Raw genomic sequence first — 19650 nt, 5'->3', positions numbered from 1 at the left:
TGCTTTTGTGTTTTCAATCCCACCACTGGTCTTGGTCACCCTTGTAACTTATGCTAATATATCACTGTGATTTCATGCCTTGTCCATCTTTAGAACTCTGGGATAAAGACAAACCAACACATGGAGAACAACAATAACAACAACAGGGTAAACATTAAGGACAGAGAAACTGCTTTTTCAGCTGCTTATCTCAGTGAGTTGCTCAGGACTGTCCTGTGACTATTTTCCATACCTGACAAGAATGCATGAGCTGCTGTCTCACAGTTGCTTCAGCTCTTCTTGACTGGAATCTTAAATATAATAACACATTGATCCAATGCACCAGCTTTCCAAACCCTCAATAGCCATGGGGTATTTTCATAAAGTGACACAGCACAATGTACAGAATGCTAAATAGTAAGAAGAAACAATGTTTCCTGAATATTTGTGGACATTAGAAAACCAGAAAACCAAGGATTTATTCAATGCCAAGGATAAACAAAGAGGGGCTTGATCAACACTTAAGATTCTGACCAACTCTGTCTTTCAGGCTAACTCCAGGAAAAAGTAGAAAACGAAGGTAGATTTCTATAGACAGGGATAACAGTGCCTCAATTTATAATCAATATAACTCATATGACCATAACTCAGAAGCTTCTGTAAATACTTTGTTTATATTCATAAAAGTAGATAGCAACTTTTGGGAGATAGGAAGGAAATCCAGAACAACTTTTAACTCTTAGCTTATTTTAGCTTATTTAGCTTTTTTGGATAATAGAAATCACATTTTCTGGAGAAATGATATCACCTGTATATCTGGATCTCTATTTTAGATTCAAAGATTAATAACTTGGTGAACTCTTCATGATACGGATCTACTATAAGCTATCAACCTAACATATCAAATAAGAATTTCCTTTCCAAAGTGAGAAACTACAATAGGGCTCCGATATGACCAGGAGAAGGGAAAACAATTTCATAATTTATAATGCTACCCTCTCTGGGATTGCATGAATTTCCTTGGATGGGTATTTGAGAGGTTGAAGGTTCAAATTTTGAGATTTCCTGTCAGAAGTTTTAGTAAGCAAATCAATGGACCATCCTGTCTGTGGCTCAAAACTATGTATGATGTGAGTGAAATTAGATGCTTATGTAAAATTAGTCCTCAAGTGCATACAATGGTTTACATCTAAACACTCAGGTACTTAACACAGTTATAAACCCAACTTACATTATTTCACATTCAGGGATGTTCCAGGGTTGTTCCTCAGTGTGAATTCTTTGATGTCTGCTGAGGGATGAACCACACATAAAGCTTTTCCCACATTCATTACCTCTAAAGGGCTTTTCTCCAGTATGAGTTCTCTGATGTTGAATAGGAGCTGATGAATGAATGAAGGCTTTTCCGCATTCACTACATTCATAGGGTTTCTTTCCAATACGAACTTTGATGTTTAGCAAAATTTGAGCTCCAACTAAAGGTTTTCCCACATTCACTACACTCACAGGGTTTCTCTCCAGTATGAATTCTCTGATGCTGAACAAGATGTGTGCTTTGACTAAAAGTTTTTCCACATTTCCTACATTCATATGGCTTTTCCCTGGTATGAACACTCTGGTGCTTAGTAAGGGATGAACAGTGGCTAAAGGCTTTCCCACATTCTTGATATTTATAGGGTTTCTCTCTAGTATGAGTTCTTTGATGTTTAATGAGTGCTGATAAATGAAGGAATGCTTTATCATATTCATACAGGGCTTCACCCCAGTATGAATCAACTGATGTTGTACAAGATGTGTACTTCAGTTAAAACCCTTCCCACATGTGGTGCATTCATATGTTTTTTCTCCAATGTGAATTCTCTGATGAATTGCAAAGGACGAGCTTTCTGTGAAGGTTTTCCTGCATTTGTTGCACTCAAAGAGAATTCTAGTATGAGTTCTCTGATTTTGTTAAATTAGCTCTGTGGCTAACAGATTCCCCACATTCACTGCAGGTATAAGGTTTCTCTCCAGTGTGGACTCTCTGATGTCTAATAAGTACTGAATGGTAAGTGAAGAGTTCACCACAATCATTGCACTTATGAGGTTTTTTCCTCTTTAAAAGTTCTCTGCATTTTCATTAAGCTCAACTTGTGTTTCCATCTTTTATCAAGTGTATGAAAGGAACAGGATCCTTTGGGAACTCTGTCTTGAGTGGTAAGAACAGACTTCTGACTGTAGTTCTGCCAGTCAACGTCATGTTCATGATCTGTTTCTTCAGGTAATGAACTCATGTGGGTGAACATTTCTCTCAAGTGTCTCTCCTGACTTCCTTGCAGATTCTCTAACCAGCTGTCACATTCCAGAGCTATTTCCAAGCCATTATTCTTTGTCAGTCTCTCTATTACTGCAACCTTGCAGGAATCTTCTTTGGAAAAATCTTGCACTGAAGTTGAATCCTTGCTCTTGGGACTTGTGTCCACATCTGAAAGACACTGGAAATGCAAATTCCCTTCGTTTTCTGTGCTCAACAGAAAGGCAATTCCGTAATAGGTAAAAGTTAATGAAAGTGAAAGGCATGCCTTCACGAAGTGGCTCTGACTCATTAGATGATTTGTAAAGAGAAGCAAATGGAGGGAAACAAATATTCAGTATACACAGAGAAAATGAGTATAATCCATCCAGGAGAGTCCCAAGAGGGAAAAGACATCCAGAAATATAGGAAAATGTGTGTTATATATGAAGCACATATCCGTTTATGAGCAGACAATGAGTACATCAGGTCAGAGGGGAGAAATAACTTTTTATACAACACACATTACTGCAACAAATATCCAGGTAATTATCTCAGCATATAGTTATGACTTCTAAGTTCTCTTCTTCCAATAATACCACTTCCAAATTTAAAACCCACTGCCAGTTTAATATTCCTAACAATGCTTTTCTACCATACCCCTCATCAGAAACCTTCTACAGTCTCTCAAAGTAATTTGTAAGTAAAAAATAGTATAAATGAGCATGCATGGATTGCTTTTGGTGTAGGAAAAAAGGGAAGGGTAACAATAAAAATCTTCAAAAAGATCATAGAAAATGCATATCATGAAAAAAACCAAACAGGGTTTTCAAATCTTGCCACAGCAAAATAAACATCTTTTGGGGGCGACGCTGTGGCGCAGCAGGTAAAGCGGCTGCCTGGAGTGCCAGCATCCCATATGGACACCGTTCGAGTCCTGGCTGCTCCACTTCCTATCCAGCTCTCTGCTAAGGCCTGGGAAAGCAGTACAAGATGGCCCAGGTCCTTGGTCCCCTGCACCTATGTAGGAGACCCGGAAGAAGCTCCTGGCTCCTGGCTTCCCATAGGCGCAGCTTCAGACATTGTGGCCAATTGGGAAGTGAATCAGCACATGGAAGACTTTTCTCTCTCTCTCTGCCTCTCCTTCTCTCTCTGTGTAACTCTGACTTTCAAGTAAAATAAATAAAGCTTTAAAAACAAAACAAAAAAAATAAACATCTTTAATTCTATTTTCCACAATGTTTGATGTACCCTGTATATACAGCATTTGGTTATATTTCCAAACACCAAAGGATGCGTGAAAAACTAATGAAAATGATTACTTATAGAGAAAATATCAGAACATAAGCAAGAGGGCAGGAATGAGAGCTAAACTTTTCTAAATACCTTTAATATAAATATACTGCAATTTTTGTATCTAATAAATTTTTATAAAAACAAAATAAACTGTGGTTCAAAGGAATAAATATATTAGTGAAATAGAAGAGCAAGTTCAGAAGTAAATTCAAGTATATATAAAAATTAAAGATAATATGAAGGAGGTATATCAGTTAGTGAACAAGATTTGTCTTTACAACAAATGGTGCCATGACAACTAAACATTTGAAGAAAATTAAGTTAGATTTAGTTATATCTCTCCTTTTATTGCACCCAAATAAATTCTGTTCACCCATTTATCTACTATTTATCGATTTTATTCAATAGTACTCATATCTAATGAATATACACCATGTGCTACATACACTGTTAGTCCCTGAGGAAAACCACATATAGTTCCTATGTACATGAGGGAGAGAGAATTTAATCTAACATTCACAAATACAAAACTATAATTGTTAAAAGTACTGAGGTACTGAGAAGTCAAAGGCATATGATGCTATGAAGATAGAAAGAGAGCAGGACTATGAGGGAGACACTTCTCTGAAGGAAGTCCTTCACTGAGCTGAACCAGAGGAACTGGAGCTGGGGTTTGGGATGAGTGTTTGAATTAACAGGTACACAAGTGGGCCGGCACTGTGGTGTAGCAGGTAAAGCTGCCTCCTGCAGTGCCAGCATCCCATATGGGTGCTGGTTCAAGTCCCAGCTGTTCCACTTCCAATATAGGTCTTGCTGTGGCCTGGGAAAGCAGTAGAAGATGGCTCAAGTCCTTGGGCCCCTGAACCTGTGTGGGAGACCCAGAAGAAGCTCCTGGCTCCTGGCTTCAGATTGGTACAGCTCTGGATATTGTGGCCATCTGGGGAGTTAAGCAGCAGATACAAGACCTCTCTCTGTCTCTACCTCTCTGTAACTCTATCTTTCAAATAAATAAATACATCTTTAAAAATAATAGGTACGCAAGCACTGATGTGAGTGCTGCAGGTGGAGGGAAGGAAATGTAGGAAAGCCCTGTGGGGAGGGGGACATCCAGGAAAAGCACAGTGCAAAGATGGGCTCTGCCATCAGAACATATGAATCTGAATCCCAGCTCTGCCATTACAGGGCAGCAGGGACCTAAGCATTTGAGCCATCACCTGCTGCCACCCAGGATCCCCTCTAGCAGGAAGCTGGGATTAGGAGCACAGCCAGGAACTGAATCCAGGCTCTCTGATATAGGATGCAGGTGTCTTCACCACTAGGCCAAATGGCTGTCCTTGTATCTAATCTTTAATCAACTGCCTCCTGCTTAGTTAGAGAGTCTTAGAGCAGAACAGTCATAATTATATCTGACAAGGATTGTAAATATAAACACTTCTCCCTTTTCCAACTATTTCTCTAGGTAATAGTGGATTTCCTTCATACACTTAAACTAGAACAACAGCATATCACAGGTACTGGCACTGTGGCACAATGGGTTAGGATGCGGCCTGTGATGCCAGCATATCTTATCTGAGTGCTGGTTAGGATCCCAGTTGCTCAGCTTCCAATCCAGCTCCCAGCTAATGTGCTTGGGAAAGCAGTGGAGGGTAGCTCAAGTACTTGGGCCCCTGACACCCAAATGGGAAACCTAGATAGAACTCCTGGCTTTTGGTTTCAGCCTGGACTAGCTACAGCCATTGTTACCATCTGTGCAGTTAAAGCAACAGATGGAAGATCTCCCTCCCCTTCTCCTTCTTCAAATAAATAAATCTTTAAAAAACAAACAGAAAACAACCCCAACATATCACAAAAAACTAATTCAGAAGCAACTATCAGAATAATTATCTTTGATGAAGCCATATTTTGGAGAGATTTGCAGAAATGTGAAATCCTGTACGGGTGTTGATTTGAGTCCCAGCTGCTCCAGTTCTAATCTTGCTCCCTGCTAATGAGCCTGTGAAAGCAGCAGAGGATGGTACAAGTCCTTGGGCCACTGTACTCACATGGAAGACCTAGAAGAAGCTCCAGGCTCCTGGCTTTGGCCTGGCCCAGCCCCTGTCATTATGGACATTTGGGAATTAAACCAGCAGATGTAAGACCTCTCTCTTTCTCTGTAACTCTGCCTTCCTAATAAATAAAATAAATCTTTTTAAAAAGTCAAGAAAACTACAAAAACCCACCACTCTTTTAGGTAACATATTTTTGTTCAGGAAATTTTCTTCATAAAAATTGTAATGCATTATCGCTTCTCAGCCTTTTGGCTAAGATCAAGTGTAGAGAAAGTTGTAATGCAGTAGAGGGTAATGGGTTTATAATTGTTTTAAAATTAATAGCTAATTTTTGCTCAGTCTTAATTTTTTTACTATTTTCTCTTTTTTTGATTTATTTATTTACTTGAGAGGTGTAACTACAGAGAGAGGGAGAGACATAGAAAGCAAGTTATCTGACATTCACTGGTTCACTCCCCAAATGGCTACAATGGCTGGAGCTGGGCCAAGCTGAAGCCAGGAGCCAGAAGTTACATCCTCATCACCCACATGGGTGCAGGGGCCCAAGCAGTTGGGCCATCCTCCACTGCTTTCCCAGGCCATAGCAGAGAGCTGGATTGGAAGCAGAGCAGCTGGGACTAGAACCAGTGGCCATATGAGATGCAGGCACCACAGGTGGATGCTTAACCTACTGTGCCACAAAGCTGGCCCCTTAGTTTTAATTTCTAATGTGGTAAATTTTGGTAGATATCACCTGTATGGACAAAAGCTCTTTACAGTCTTCAATAATTTTTAGTTACACTAGGTCTTTGGATGCAAAAACATTCAAGAGCTGCTAAGACACAGCCCGGAGAAGGAGGGAAAACAGGGGAGATAAAAGTGTCGAAGTGAGTAAAAGCAGAGTTTTACAAGATTTTGTCAGCCTCAAGGATTTTGGTCATTAAGCCAATGGGTGTGAGAATCCCTGGTGTTTGGAGCAAAGGGAGAACTTGATTGGACTTGATTTTGCAAACATCACTCTCAGTACCATGTAGAGAGTGGAGTGCATGGTCAAAGGCAGAACTGGGAGATCCATCATAACCGTTCAGGCAAACAGCAGGCCTGTGGGTGTTAACAGTGCATGAGTACTCACTCATTACATTAAATGTAAGTAAGTAAATGTGTTCATGTAAAAACTGTCCACAGAGTTCTGGTGTGTACAATTTGACAAGGCAGGTAGTATCAGTGAGACAACTACTGGAAAAGCATCCTGTTTGGGGAATTTGGGCATATTTCAGGCATTCTGTTTTAAGTATGTTTTACTGAGATGTCTTTGACATAAGCAAATAAAGACATCAAATATTTATACTATGCTGGTATTCAGAACAGGCTCTGAGGAGAGGCCTAGGATGGAAATAGGAATTTGGGACTCATCTGGATAGATGACAGTGGGTTGTGGGAATGATGAGATGACTAAGGGGAAGGCAGAATCTACCGGTAGATGACCTGTTGGCCAAGTCTGATGGCTATGTTGTGTTTGGCCCATACTGTTTATGCAAATTAAAAGCAATTAGTTGCCAACATTTAAAAATAGAGAGATTTTACAAAGTAATCTAAATTTTGATCATCTCTTGAAAATTACCATAGAAGGATACTCCATGTCGACAACCAGTGAGGGCAGGACTTGGCAACAATCACCTGCTACCTACTTTTCTAAATAAAGCTTTATTGGAACATAGTCATACCCATTTATTTTTATACATTGTTGAAGCTGCTTTCACATGATCAGGGTGGGTTGAATGGTTGTGAAGACCACATGTGCCACAAAATTCACTGTGTGCCATCCAGCCCTTTATAGCAAAGTCTGCCTGCCCTTGAGCAACAGAGAGTTGAGTGAAGGCTTTTCCTTTCAGGTGCACGTGTTCTAGCTTCCAGCACCCACCCAGCTCGCTTCACTTAGTAATATTACATGACAGCCATCTAAGCACTCTAGTTTACGTCTGTTTATGCAGAGGAGAGGAAATTAAAATCAAAGTTTGAACAATTCAAACATTTAACTGCTCTAGAAAGAAGGCCAAGAGGATGCTCCCAGAGGAGTAGGAGGTGACTCCGAATGGATGAAGGATTTCAAGAAAAATCAGAGGACAAATATACCAGAAAACAGAGTCAAATATTTATGTAATTGGGGGATGAGAAAGGACGTCTTAGTTGGTACTCAAAAGGCAAGTGCCAAAATGAATATCGGAACTGAAAGGCAAAATTTAGAAAAGAACATTTGTAACATAAAAAAGGGAAGATACCTCCTGTGGTTCTTACAGATCATTAAGAAATTCTACAAAAAAGGGTGGTGAGTAGGCAATACAAAACTGACAGGACCACAGGAGAAACTGGCATAGCTACAATCGCAGGGAAAGACCTTAAAACTTTCTCAGTATTCAAAAGAACAAGATGTAAAAATAATAATAGTAATACTCAAGATGGATTTTTAGTAAGAGATACAGACACTATTTAGCATAGTAATTTAAATAGTAATGGTAGCGGGGCATAGACAGACAGCCTAGACAGACATCCAAGCATATAGAGAAACTGGGTTTCCCAAAGAATTATTACTACAAATCAGTAATAAAAGATTATGTAATAAGTGATGCTAGATTGTTGGCATAAGCATGTAAGAAGATAAAATCAGTTCCCTATTTTATACAATATACAATACACACCTGAAAAACAAAATTCAAAAAATTTAAATATAGATTATCTGTCTGAAATTGGTATAAGAAAAAATTCATAGAAAGCAAATGAGTAATTAAAAATAAATAAATAAATCTGTGTGTGTGTGTGTGTGTGTGTTTGACAGGCAGAGTTAGTGAGAGAGAGAGACAGAGAGAAAGGGCCTCCTTCCATTGGTTCACTCCCTAGATGGTTGCCACGGCCAGCAGACTGTGCCGATCCAAAGCCAGGAGCCAGTACTTCCTCCTGGTCTCCCATGTGGGTGCAGGGCCTAAGCACTTGGGCCATCCTCTGCTGCCCTCCCGGGCCACAGCAGAGAGCTGGACTGGAAGAGGAGTAACTGGGACAGAATCTGGCGCCCCAACTGGGACTAGAACCTGGGGTACTGGTGCCACAGGTGAAGGATTAGCCTAGTGAGCAATGGCACCAGCCTTAAATGTGTACTAAAAAATAGAATTCTATATGCTAACATCATAAAATAAAATCAGCTAAAGTTCAGAGGGATCAATATTTTATGACTTATTTATAATGCTACCTCTGTCATGTACTAACAGAAAGAATGTCAATAAATCCCATGTGGTAACCTAAAGAACTCCAACAGATCAAGAGAAAGATGTGAACAGCTCAATTTTTAAAAAGGAGTGAAGTATCAGGTAATTCACAAAAGAGATACTTGAATAAGCAATAAATATGAAATTCTCAAACTCACTATATTTATCACAGAAATGCAATTTAAAAAACATGAAATTGGGGCCGGCACTGTGGTATAGAGGGTAAAACTGCTACCTGCAGTGCTGGCATCCCATATGTGTGCCGATTCGAGTCCTGGCTGCTCCACTTCCAATCTAGCTCTCTGCCATGGCCTGGGAAAGCAGCAGAAGATGGTCCAAGTCCTTGGGCCCCTGCACCTATGTAGGAGACCCGGAAGAAACTTCTGGCTCCTGGCTTCAGATCACTGTAGCTCTGCCCCATTGTGGCCAAATATGGAATGAAACAGCAAATGGAAGATCTTTCTCTCTCTTTCTCTCTCACTGTCTTTAACTCTACTTCTCAAGTAAATATATATATATATATTCATAAATAAATATATATTTATAAATTTATTTTAAAAATATATTTATATTTATATATTTACATATATATATTTATATAATACATATTATATATATTCACAAATATATAATATGTATTATATAAATATATAAATATAATAGCATTTTACACCAGTCAGACTGATGAAAATAACAAGTCTGAAAACATTAACTTTTGGCCATGATGGCACTAGGAACTTTACATCCCTAATAAAGCTAAATCTATGACACATTAAATCTCAGTAATTCCTCTTCCAGTTACTCACCCTAAACCAACTCTCAACATGAATATATAAGGAGCCAATAAATGGATGATCATTGCAACTCTGCTACTAATAGCACAGAAATAAAAAATAAACTGCTGAGTTTATTTCTATAGCAGACTTACTCCATAACAGTTAAAATAAACAAATATGATTCTTATGTGTTAAAACATAGCTTAATACAAAAAGACAATATTAAGTTAAAAAAGACAACAGAAGGAAAAAATAACAAAGTATATATATATTGTTTTATGTACACACATATCTGTATACATACATATGGATTCAAACAGGGAAGTGAGTCATATCAATTGCAAGATATAGTGTTATTTCTAGTAGAGGAAGAGAATGAAAGGGTTTTAACTGAGTCTGTAATATTTTTTATTTCTTAAGTAAAAGATATCACACATTCATAAGAATGGCTCAAATGAAGACAGACAGGTGTTGATATACATGTGGAACAAATAGAACTGACAAATTGTGCTGGTGGGTAACTAGAATGATGATGTTGCAAACCTCTTTGGTGTTACCTACTAAAAATGAACACACACCTACCTCATTGCTTAATAATTCTAATTGTATATATCCAATAGGACTGCATGTATGTGTTCACCAAGACATGTAAAGAATATAAATAGCAGCAACATTAGCCCCAAACTGGAAACTATTCCAATTCCTACCTTTAGGAGAATGCATAAACGGTATACGGACATAATAGAAGCATGTATAACAAATGAGAATGAGGCAAATACAATGATATGCACAAGCTAATGTTCTGCAAAGGAAGCCAGACATCAGAATATATACAATATGGTTTCATTTATGTGAAACTCAAGAGCAGTCAAAATTAGTCTATGGTGTAACCAGTTAGGATCAGGTTACCCTTGGGAGAAGAGAGGTGATGAAAGGAGGGGCCTGGAGGGGTGCTGCCGAGTTGTTCTCCTGATCTGGCCACTGGGTATGTGGATGTCTTTAGTTTGTGAAAATTAGGACTGTACAGGTAAGATGCAGTTATAATGCTTTTATGCATTTTATATTGTGAAGAAAGAGGCAAATGAGGTAAAATATTACCATGTATTTAATCTTGGTGATGGATACACGTGTATTACTTTCTTTTCTGGACTTCGGTATGTATTTGAAATGATTTAGAATTTAAAAGATTTAAAAAAAAGGCACATTACACTCCTAATATTCTTCCTTGGGCAGTGAAAATGCCACTTCTTCCTGTCTGGCTGGGCTGTCATGTCTGAAGACGCCCATTGCCGACTCACCTGGATAGCTGCTACTGGGCACTTTTCTTTCAAGTGTCAATGGCTCTTTTCCATTCTCCAAATCGTAGCACTAAGGTTTGGAAATGGGAAGCCCTATTCATAAAAAAAAGGAAAGGAAAGAAAGAAGAAATGGGTCTTAGCTGCTTTTGGTATGCATAAAGATCTACAGCACAGTTTCCACCCCCTTGATCTACAAAGACAAGTTATTACAGAAAGATCTGCAGTAAATGGATGGGTAAGAAGTAGTTAAATGGATTTGTACAGATGAATGGTTCACCAGTCAAAAGATGAGAATGTCTTTTAATTGTGTCAGGAAATTCTAGAGAGATATTACATATTAGTCCTAATCTTAGGAAAGAAAATGGAAAAAGTGGGACCTCATGACAGCAGAACAAAATTGTGACTGTAGTAATTAGAAGATTTGTCTGGTTTTTCCATCCCTCCTTCTTCAGGTAGTAGTAGAAGTTTCTGATGGGATTTGTTACATGAAGTTTGGGAGGGGCTTACCCATATGCAAACATATACATACACATTTGCATACGCACACACACACACACACACAGGATCCAGAAGAGGCCAGAGAGTCCTTGGCTTTTCCAGCTCCAGTGCTGGGCTTGTGACCCTATTTGCAGGCATTTTTCTGTTTTCACTGAGCTCTCTAACAGGAAGAATACCATAGCCCTGGGGCTGCCTATGGCCATCTCTGCCATGTGGGGAGATGTAAGAATAAAGCTGAGTGAAGCCCAGCCGATGGACTGAAAATAAACAAGAGAAATCCTAATGAGACATTCGATTCCTTGAACCAAGATGTGGATTTTGTTTCTGTCATTTAAATCCCGACTCAGAGCAAGCACACACATTTTACCAAGAACCTAATGCAGAAACAGATTTTTCTCAATGTTCCAAAGAATGGACACTTTGTTAAGCTGTTTTTACTTTTGATAAAGTGATGACATCCCCCTGAGCGGGTTTCAAGTCAGACAGCGAGTCTGTGCTTACACAGTGAGACCAGGTTCCTGTAGTTCTCCAGCATCACCACCCTGTGTGTAGGGTCCAGCTTCCCCCACTTTCTGGTGTGAAGTCCATGGCCACATCCTTGAATGTCACTGTTGTCTGGGACACAAAACACATTTTTGGTCACTTACATGTGACAGTCTCTTTGCATTCCTCACTTTCTGCTGGCCATGGAACAAAGACACTCAACAAGGAAAGAAGCTATGACAAATGACAGGCTTCTTAATAGTATTAAGATTACAAATCTACAGGCCAGTGCTGTGGCGCAGTGGGTGAAAGTCCTGGCCTGCAGCCCCAGCATCCCATATGGGCGCTGGTTCAAGTACAGACTGCTTCACTTCTGATCCAGCTCTCTGCTATGGCCTGGGAAAGCAGCAGAAGATGGCCCAAGTCCTTGGGACCCTGCACCCACATGGGAGACCCGGAAGAAGCTCCTGGTTCCTGGCTTTGGATCAGCTCAGCTCCAGCCATTACAGCCATTTGGTTAGTGGACCAGCAGGTGGAAGACCTCTCTCTGTGTCTCTGTAACTGTCTTTCAAATAAGTAAAAATAAATCTTTATTTAAAAAAAAATTACAAGTCTAAAGTCACTGTGTTAGATTCAACTAGAGCCAAAAGAAATAAGGCTGTGGTTTTTCCATTGAAAGACTGCATGTTTTTCCTGGAGAATAGAGTATTAAAACAGGAATCAGGAGTGCACGTTCCACCTAACAGTTGAGCTGCTGGCTGGGATGCTTGCACTCCCTGTCAGAGTGCCTCTGTGCAAGTCCTGGCTCTGTCCCCAGTTCTAGCTCCCCATTAATGCATACCCTGGGAGGCAGCAGATGACAGCTCAGGTGATTGGATCCCTGCCACCCATGCCAGAGACCTGGACTGATCTCTTGGCTTAGGCCTGGTTCACTCCTGATCACTGTAGGCACCCAGAGGGTAAACCACTGGATGGGAGCTCTCAGTCTCTCCAACAAAAGTAAGGAAAACCAAAACAAAAACCGAACAACCAAAAACACCACCACAGTGTAGTTTGGTAAAGAAAACAAAATAAGCAGAGGGGGTAATAAGGCATGTTTGCATGACTCCTGTGAATCCTCAATGAAAGACTGAAGATGGATTCTAAGGCAACCAGAAGGTGAACTTGTAATGTGGAACTTGTGCATGGAGATGTCATACAAGGAAGAGACTGGCAACAACTACCAAATTCTGTGAAGCAGAGAATTCAAGGGGAAAAGCAGTAAACTGGAAAATGACTGCAATAAAATCAGGGCAAGACTAGAAGTCAGATATGTTTATGTAACAAAGAATGTGAGACTGCATTTCTCTAAGACAAAAATTATAAAACTATATAGAGTTAAGATGCATATCAGTATCAAACAGGCCCCTTTAAGTCAAGTCATAAAGCATGGGAGTATTATTCCAAGGTTGGTGGAATAAACATATACCAAATGTTATAACTGGAGAGAAAACACCTTCTAGTTTAACGTTCATGAAGCATTTGCAAAAAGTAATAATGTAAATTTCAATAAACTCCAAAACAGAACTAGAACAATGATTGATAACTAAAAAAACAAAACAAAAAACAAAAATGAAATATAAATAAGGAAACAAAAACACAGAAACTAGCGTCAAATGGCTAAAACTATACTTCAGAGCTTTAAACATGAATAACTGCATGAACAAATAAGCTAAGCATACAAATTGAATTAGAAAAAGAACAACAAACTAAGGAAACAGAGAAAGCAGAAATTCTGAATAAGGTCCACAGGTTATAGTATCATACCAATGTTAATGTCTTGATTTTGGAAAAAGAGAATAGTAAAAAATAAAATGTTAATTTTTGAAAAGCTGGATGAGTATAAAAGAAATGTTTGTATTATTTGCAGCATTTTTAATTTATTTATTTTTTAAGATTTATTTATTTATTTGAAAGTCAGAGTTACACAGAGAGAGGAAAGTCAGAGAGAGAGAGAGAAAGAGGTCTTCCTTCCGTTGGTTCACTCCCCAGATGGCCGCAACGGCTGGAGCTTACAGCATTTCTTTTGCCTAAAATTATTTCAGAGTAAAGTTTACAAAAATGGGAATAATCTGTGATTTAATTTTTAAAAATTCATCCTTTGAAAATAAAACAATACATAAAATCACTAAGGGCCGGCACCTTGGCTTAACAGGCTAATCCTCTGCCTTGCGGCGCCAGCACACCGGGTTCTAGTCCCGGTCAGGGTGCCGGATTCTATCCCGGTTGTCCCTCTTCCAGGCCAGCTCTCTGCTATGGCCCAGGAAGGCAGTGGAGGAGGGCCCAAGTGCTTGGGCCCTGCACCTGCATGGGAGACCAGGAGAAGCACCTGGCTCCTGGCTTCGGATCAGCAAGATGCGCCGGCTGCAGCGGCCATTGGAGGGTGAACCAATGGCAAAAAGGAAGACCTTTCTCTCTGTCTCTCTCTCTCACTATCCACTCTGCCTGTCAAAAAAAAATCACTAAGAAGAAAAGATCTAATGGGGAAAGTTGATTTGGATCCTGGAATCCATATATACATGATTAAACCTACACTCAGTGGAATTAACTGCTGGACAAATAGAAATAAATCAAAATAAAACAAAACAAAAAACCACAAACCACTGCTTAAAAGGAGGTAAAATACCAAAGGAGAAAGAAAGAAAGCATAGGAAACAGAAATATAGAAGTCACTTAGTGGGGCCAGCGTTGTGGCATAGTGGGTGACATGCTGACATCCCATTTGGGCACCAGTTTGAGTCCCAGCCGCTACACTTCCAATCCTGTTCTCTGCTATGGCCTGGGAAAGCAGTAGAAGATGGCCCAAGTCCTTGGGCCCCTGTACCTACGTGGGAGATCTGGAAGAAGCTCCTGGCTCCTGGCTTCAAATTGGCTCAGTTCTGCCTGTTGGGGCCATCCGGGGAGTGAACCAACAGATGGAAGATTGATTTCTCTCTCTCTCTCTCTCTCTCTCTCTCTCTCTCTCTCTCTCTCTCTGCCTCTCTGTAACTCTGCCTTTCTTTTTTTTATTTTTATTATTTATTTTTTGACAGGCAGAGTGGACAGTGAGAGAGAGACAGAGAGAAAGGTCTTCCTTTTGCCGTTTGTTCACCCTCCAATGGCCACCGCAGCCAGCGCGCTATGGCCAGCACACTGAGCTGATCCGATGGCAGGAGCCAGGTGCTTCTCCTGGTCTCCCATGGGGTGCAGGGCCCAATGACTTGGGCCATCCTCCACTGCACTCCCTGGCCACAGCAGAGAGCTGGCCTGGAAGAGGGGCAACCGGGACAGAATCCGGTGCCCCGACTGGGACTAGAACCCAGTGTGCCTGCACCGCAAGGCGGAGGATTAGCCTAGTGAGCCACGGCGCCAGCCAACTCTGCCTTTCAAATAAATAAATCTTAAAAGTCATTTGGCAATAAGAATTTGAAACATATATATTAAATGTGAATGAGCAAATTTCTTTATTAGAAAGTTTTTTGTTTGTTTTCTAAAAAGCTGTATCCTGTTTACATAACAGGCCACCCGAACAAAATATTATTGCCAAGGCTGGAGACTAGAAAGGAAATGGAAGGAAATACAATAGATGCCTACAGTAGTGCAAGCTCAAGCAAAAGTATGGGAAAATATACATCAGTAGGGAGAGGTGAGAAAGTAATATTACTTCTAGTCTCTGCTCTTCTTTCTTATTAAATAGGCTAGAAAATCTTGTAAGTAAAAGATAAAAAATAGCCTAGTCAAATTCTAACAGGAAAAAGACTTGCAAAAACAGAGGTGTTTGTAATTTCTCTAACAGTTTCCAACCATCCTGATGCTACAACAATCTTGAATCCAGTATCGCAGGGTTGGAATGGATGAAGTAATCACCCTCCCTCTACTACCTGAACCCTGATGTTCCCTCTGGCCCTGATCCCTGGCCACTTTCATTGAGTGGGTATAGTCTGGGTAGCACTGACTCTTGGGTGAGATGTGTTTGTAGGGTATGTGTAAGTCTATTCCATGCAGAGTTACACTTAGAGTTGACCAGTAACTGGCTCAGATACGGGCAAATTAACTTGATAGAATTAACCAAAGCACTTCTGCCAGAATTTCTAGGAAAGAAGCAGCCTCCTTTCTCTGGCCATACATGGGAAGATGTAAATCAGCCTAAACCTGTTTGTAGCCAGTGCTCGAGGAAAAGTGTGCTTGAGAGCAAAACCCACATAGAAAAATAAAGCTTTGGGAAATGAAGAGAACAGGTATTAACATTATTTCTTGGGCCCTACATCTGGCCAGACCTCAATTTTTCAATAACATTTTAGTCAATAAATACCTCTCTTTGCTTAAGCCAGTTTTTTTTTTGCTTTGTAGATACTTTTTTTTATTTAGTAAATATAAATTACCAAGGTACAGTTTATGGATTACAATGGCTTTCCCTCACCCATAATTTCCCTCCCACTCGCACCCCTCCCATCTTCCACTCAAACTAGCACTCTGATACATGATGCTCATGTCAGAAGCAGAAGTTTAACCCACTGTGTCATAATGTTAGCCCCAACAATTCTTAACATTAGCTATTCTGGCCCTTTGAGGGGAAGGGCAACAACTTAAAAGTTGCAGACACACTACCTCAGCATTCTTTATCTTGGAGGGCTGAATTCTAATTGTGACCATTGGATTCTCATAGGCCTTCCTTTTAACTATCTGGACACTTGTTTTTAGAATCACATCAGCATTTAAGGTGCTTTCCTAAATTCCTTCAAAGGCATATGTGTGTTGTTTTCCCATAGAGAAACAAGTTTTAAGTGACATGTACCACATTATCTGCAAACTAGTTTCCCACATGACCAAATAGAAATTAGCACAGCAGGTATAAAGAGGAAAATACTGCTTATTTGTCTGCCAAACAACAATGAATACGGATGGAGAAGAAAGGTACCATGGGTAAATAGGAGACATTTTCTACTGAGCCCTTTGTAATCTCCTAGAACTCAGCTCTCTCTAGAGTGGCTCTAGTGTCACAAAGGAATGCACCTGTACTTTGAGAAGTAAGGTGGGATTTCTGCAGTCATTAGTGCTCACACTCACCTGGGATCTGGCTGTGAGGTGCAGAGCTGCCACTTCGCCTTCTTCTGCACTCTTTTCTTGGGAAAGGGGAGACTCCTGGAACGACAGAGCTAAGGGCAAGGAAGCAGTAATGATGGGGCCTCAGCCGCTCTTGTCCTCAGAACTGCAAGTCTAAAAATCCTGCTTCCACAAACTGTGCTCCCTACAAACACTGAGACTAAAGGGAGCCCAAATCAACCCACTGCCTCGCAAGACCATGGAAAGTGCCCGTGAATATTGCTACTTGGGGTTTATATCTGAACACATTCTAGAAGGTGGCACTCTTTGATTCAGAAATTAGAATACATCAGTTCCTTTTGTTGGAGACGTAGGCTCCACGGCCCTCCAAAACTATTCCACATGCTTATTTAAAAGGTAGACTGCTGGAGCTGGTGCTGTGGCAGAGCAGGTAAAGCCACCACCTGCAGTGCCGGCATCCCAGTTGGACACCAGTTTGAGTCCTGGCTGCTCCACTTCCAATCCAGCTCTCTTCTATGGCCTGGGAACGCAGTAGAGATGGCCTAAGTCCTTGGGCTCCTGACCCACATGGACATCTAGAGGAAGCTCCTGACTCCTGGCTTCCAATTGGTGCAGCTCCAGCCATTGCAGCAACTTTGGGAGGGTGAAGCAGTGGACGGAAGACCTCTCTCTCTCTCTGCTTTTGCCTCTCTGTAACTCTGCCTTTCAAAGAAATAAATCTTAAACAAATAAATAAAATGTAGGCTGCCAAACCCCACCTCAAATTCACTTTCACTGGTTGAGCCCGGAGTGCAATCTAGAAGTTTCTCAAGTATGAAAGAAGGAAGAGAAATCCCACGTAGAGATCACAAACCAAACTTCAAGTGACCATTGGTCTAGCAGAATTGGAAGTCGCTGACCAACTTCCACGTCTGTTTTCTTGTATGCTCAATGACAAAATTCGCTTTTGTTGTATGTCCAATGACAAAATTCTCTGTACCGAAATCATAGGGTAATTGTACGGATAAAGCGGGTAGCAGGTGTGGGGCCGTGCAAACCTGAATTCTCAGACCACCCGATGGAGACCACTGGGACAATAAGTTGGGAGGAAAAACGTGAGAAAAAGTAATTGAGGACACTATGCTCACGCCTCTGGAGCTTAGCATTTTGCTGTTTTTGGTGGGTCTACCAGCACCCTGCAGGGCTGTGGCTCCATCCCAAGCACTGCATACTCCAAAGGGCCCATGCATCCCCAAGAGGATGGCGACAGCTAAGCAGGGATCTCCCCGAGGCAACCATTTTCCCTTCCAGAGTAGAATCCCGCCATTCCACACGTTCACCTCGGCATCAATCCTACCTCCTCCTCGGGCATTTTGGCCAAATCTGTTTCCATGACCACCGCCTCCTCCATGCCCGCAAGATGCTGTGCTTCTCCCCAGCTCAGGACTCTGCGGGCAGAACAGCCAGAAGTCTTCGGGGGCCTCGCGGTCGTCCTTGCTGCCTTGCCGTGGGGGGGATCTGCAGAAAGGCCACGGTCAGGTCTGGACGGCGTCTGGCTCACGGTGGAGCTTGCCTCAGTCCCACGGAGCGGGAGCCTGGAAACCCGGGGGCGGCACCCTGAGGCTGGGTCCCTATCCGTCCCTACCCTCGCAGCTGTCCTGGGGCTGGGGGTGGGGGCCCGAGATGATGCGGGGGCCGTCCCCTGGGCACAAGGAGCGTGGACAAGTCCGGCTCCGCTCCGGACGCTGTCCCCAGACCCGCGCCTGCCCCGCCCGTCGCGCGCCTGTGTCCCACAGGGGAGGGCTTCCAGCTCGCGGTCAGTCCCTCCAGCCCCCTTTCACAAACGCAGACTCCAGTTCGGACTCCTCACGGAACGATCCCCGGGCCCACCACCCAGCCCGCACACCCAACTCACCTCCATCCCGGGCCTGACAAAGCCTAGGAGCTTCTTGGGCCAGCTTGGTGTCGCGCATGCGTAAAAAACAGAGGCGCGAGGCTGGCGGGCCTTTTCCCGCTCGGAACTACAGTTCCCAGCAACGCCCGCGCCCCGCCAGCCTGTTTCTCCGCAGGTGGGAGCGCGCATGAGGCTCCAAGGTTCCAGCAGGACCCTTCCCTCTCTCTCGAGTTTTTGGCGGCGTGTTTCGCGTGTAATAACTGAGTCGGGGAGTGTGATAACTGAACGTGGGTTCGTCCTTGGGCTTTGTCTACCCGTGTGCTCATAGCGCGGCACTTAGGACTGCTGAGTTCAAACCAGGTTAATGTGCTGTTGGAGTATTTGGCTTTTATCCGTGCCTGTGCCCTCCTCAAACTCATCCTTTGTCTTCAAACGTGAACGGTTTTAGGTTCTTAGGAACAGGGTCTTGGTTGCAGACTCTGTCCGATGTTCTGGCATCTGTAGGCTACCTGTAATACTTCCGCTTGTGGCTGCGGAAGACGCAGGGGTGGCAGGAGCCCAGCAGGCCGGGTTGTTGGCGCTCACTTCCGCAGCGCCCACAGCCATGGCTCAGCTCATTCACACACTTGCACTGCAGGGGGGCAGTCTGGGGCCGCCCATGTCCTCCGTGTAGATGACCCGCAGGACGCGGGAGCTGCCCAAGCTCTTCTCCTCCCCCTTTTCGGCCGCCTGGACGTGGGCCAGCTTGACGAGGGCGCTGTTCCTGGAGCCGAGCGTCTGGGCGCGGTTGAGGGCCTCGGTAGGGAGGG

General features: G+C 42.2%; 1 pseudogene; it reads right to left on the bottom strand.

Annotated features, from left to right (window-relative positions):
• Positions 1 to 1194: 1194 nt before the first annotated feature.
• Positions 1195 to 18358, bottom strand: LOC133755715 (zinc finger protein 286A-like; annotated as a pseudogene).
• Between the last annotated feature and the right edge of the window lie 1292 nt (positions 18359 to 19650).

Source organism: Lepus europaeus, unplaced genomic scaffold (genome assembly GCF_033115175.1).
Source record: "Lepus europaeus isolate LE1 unplaced genomic scaffold, mLepTim1.pri SCAFFOLD_85, whole genome shotgun sequence".
NCBI lineage: Eukaryota > Metazoa > Chordata > Mammalia > Lagomorpha > Leporidae > Lepus > Lepus europaeus.
Note: the sequence above shows the minus strand (reverse complement) of the source record. Positions and strands in the feature narration are given on the sequence as shown.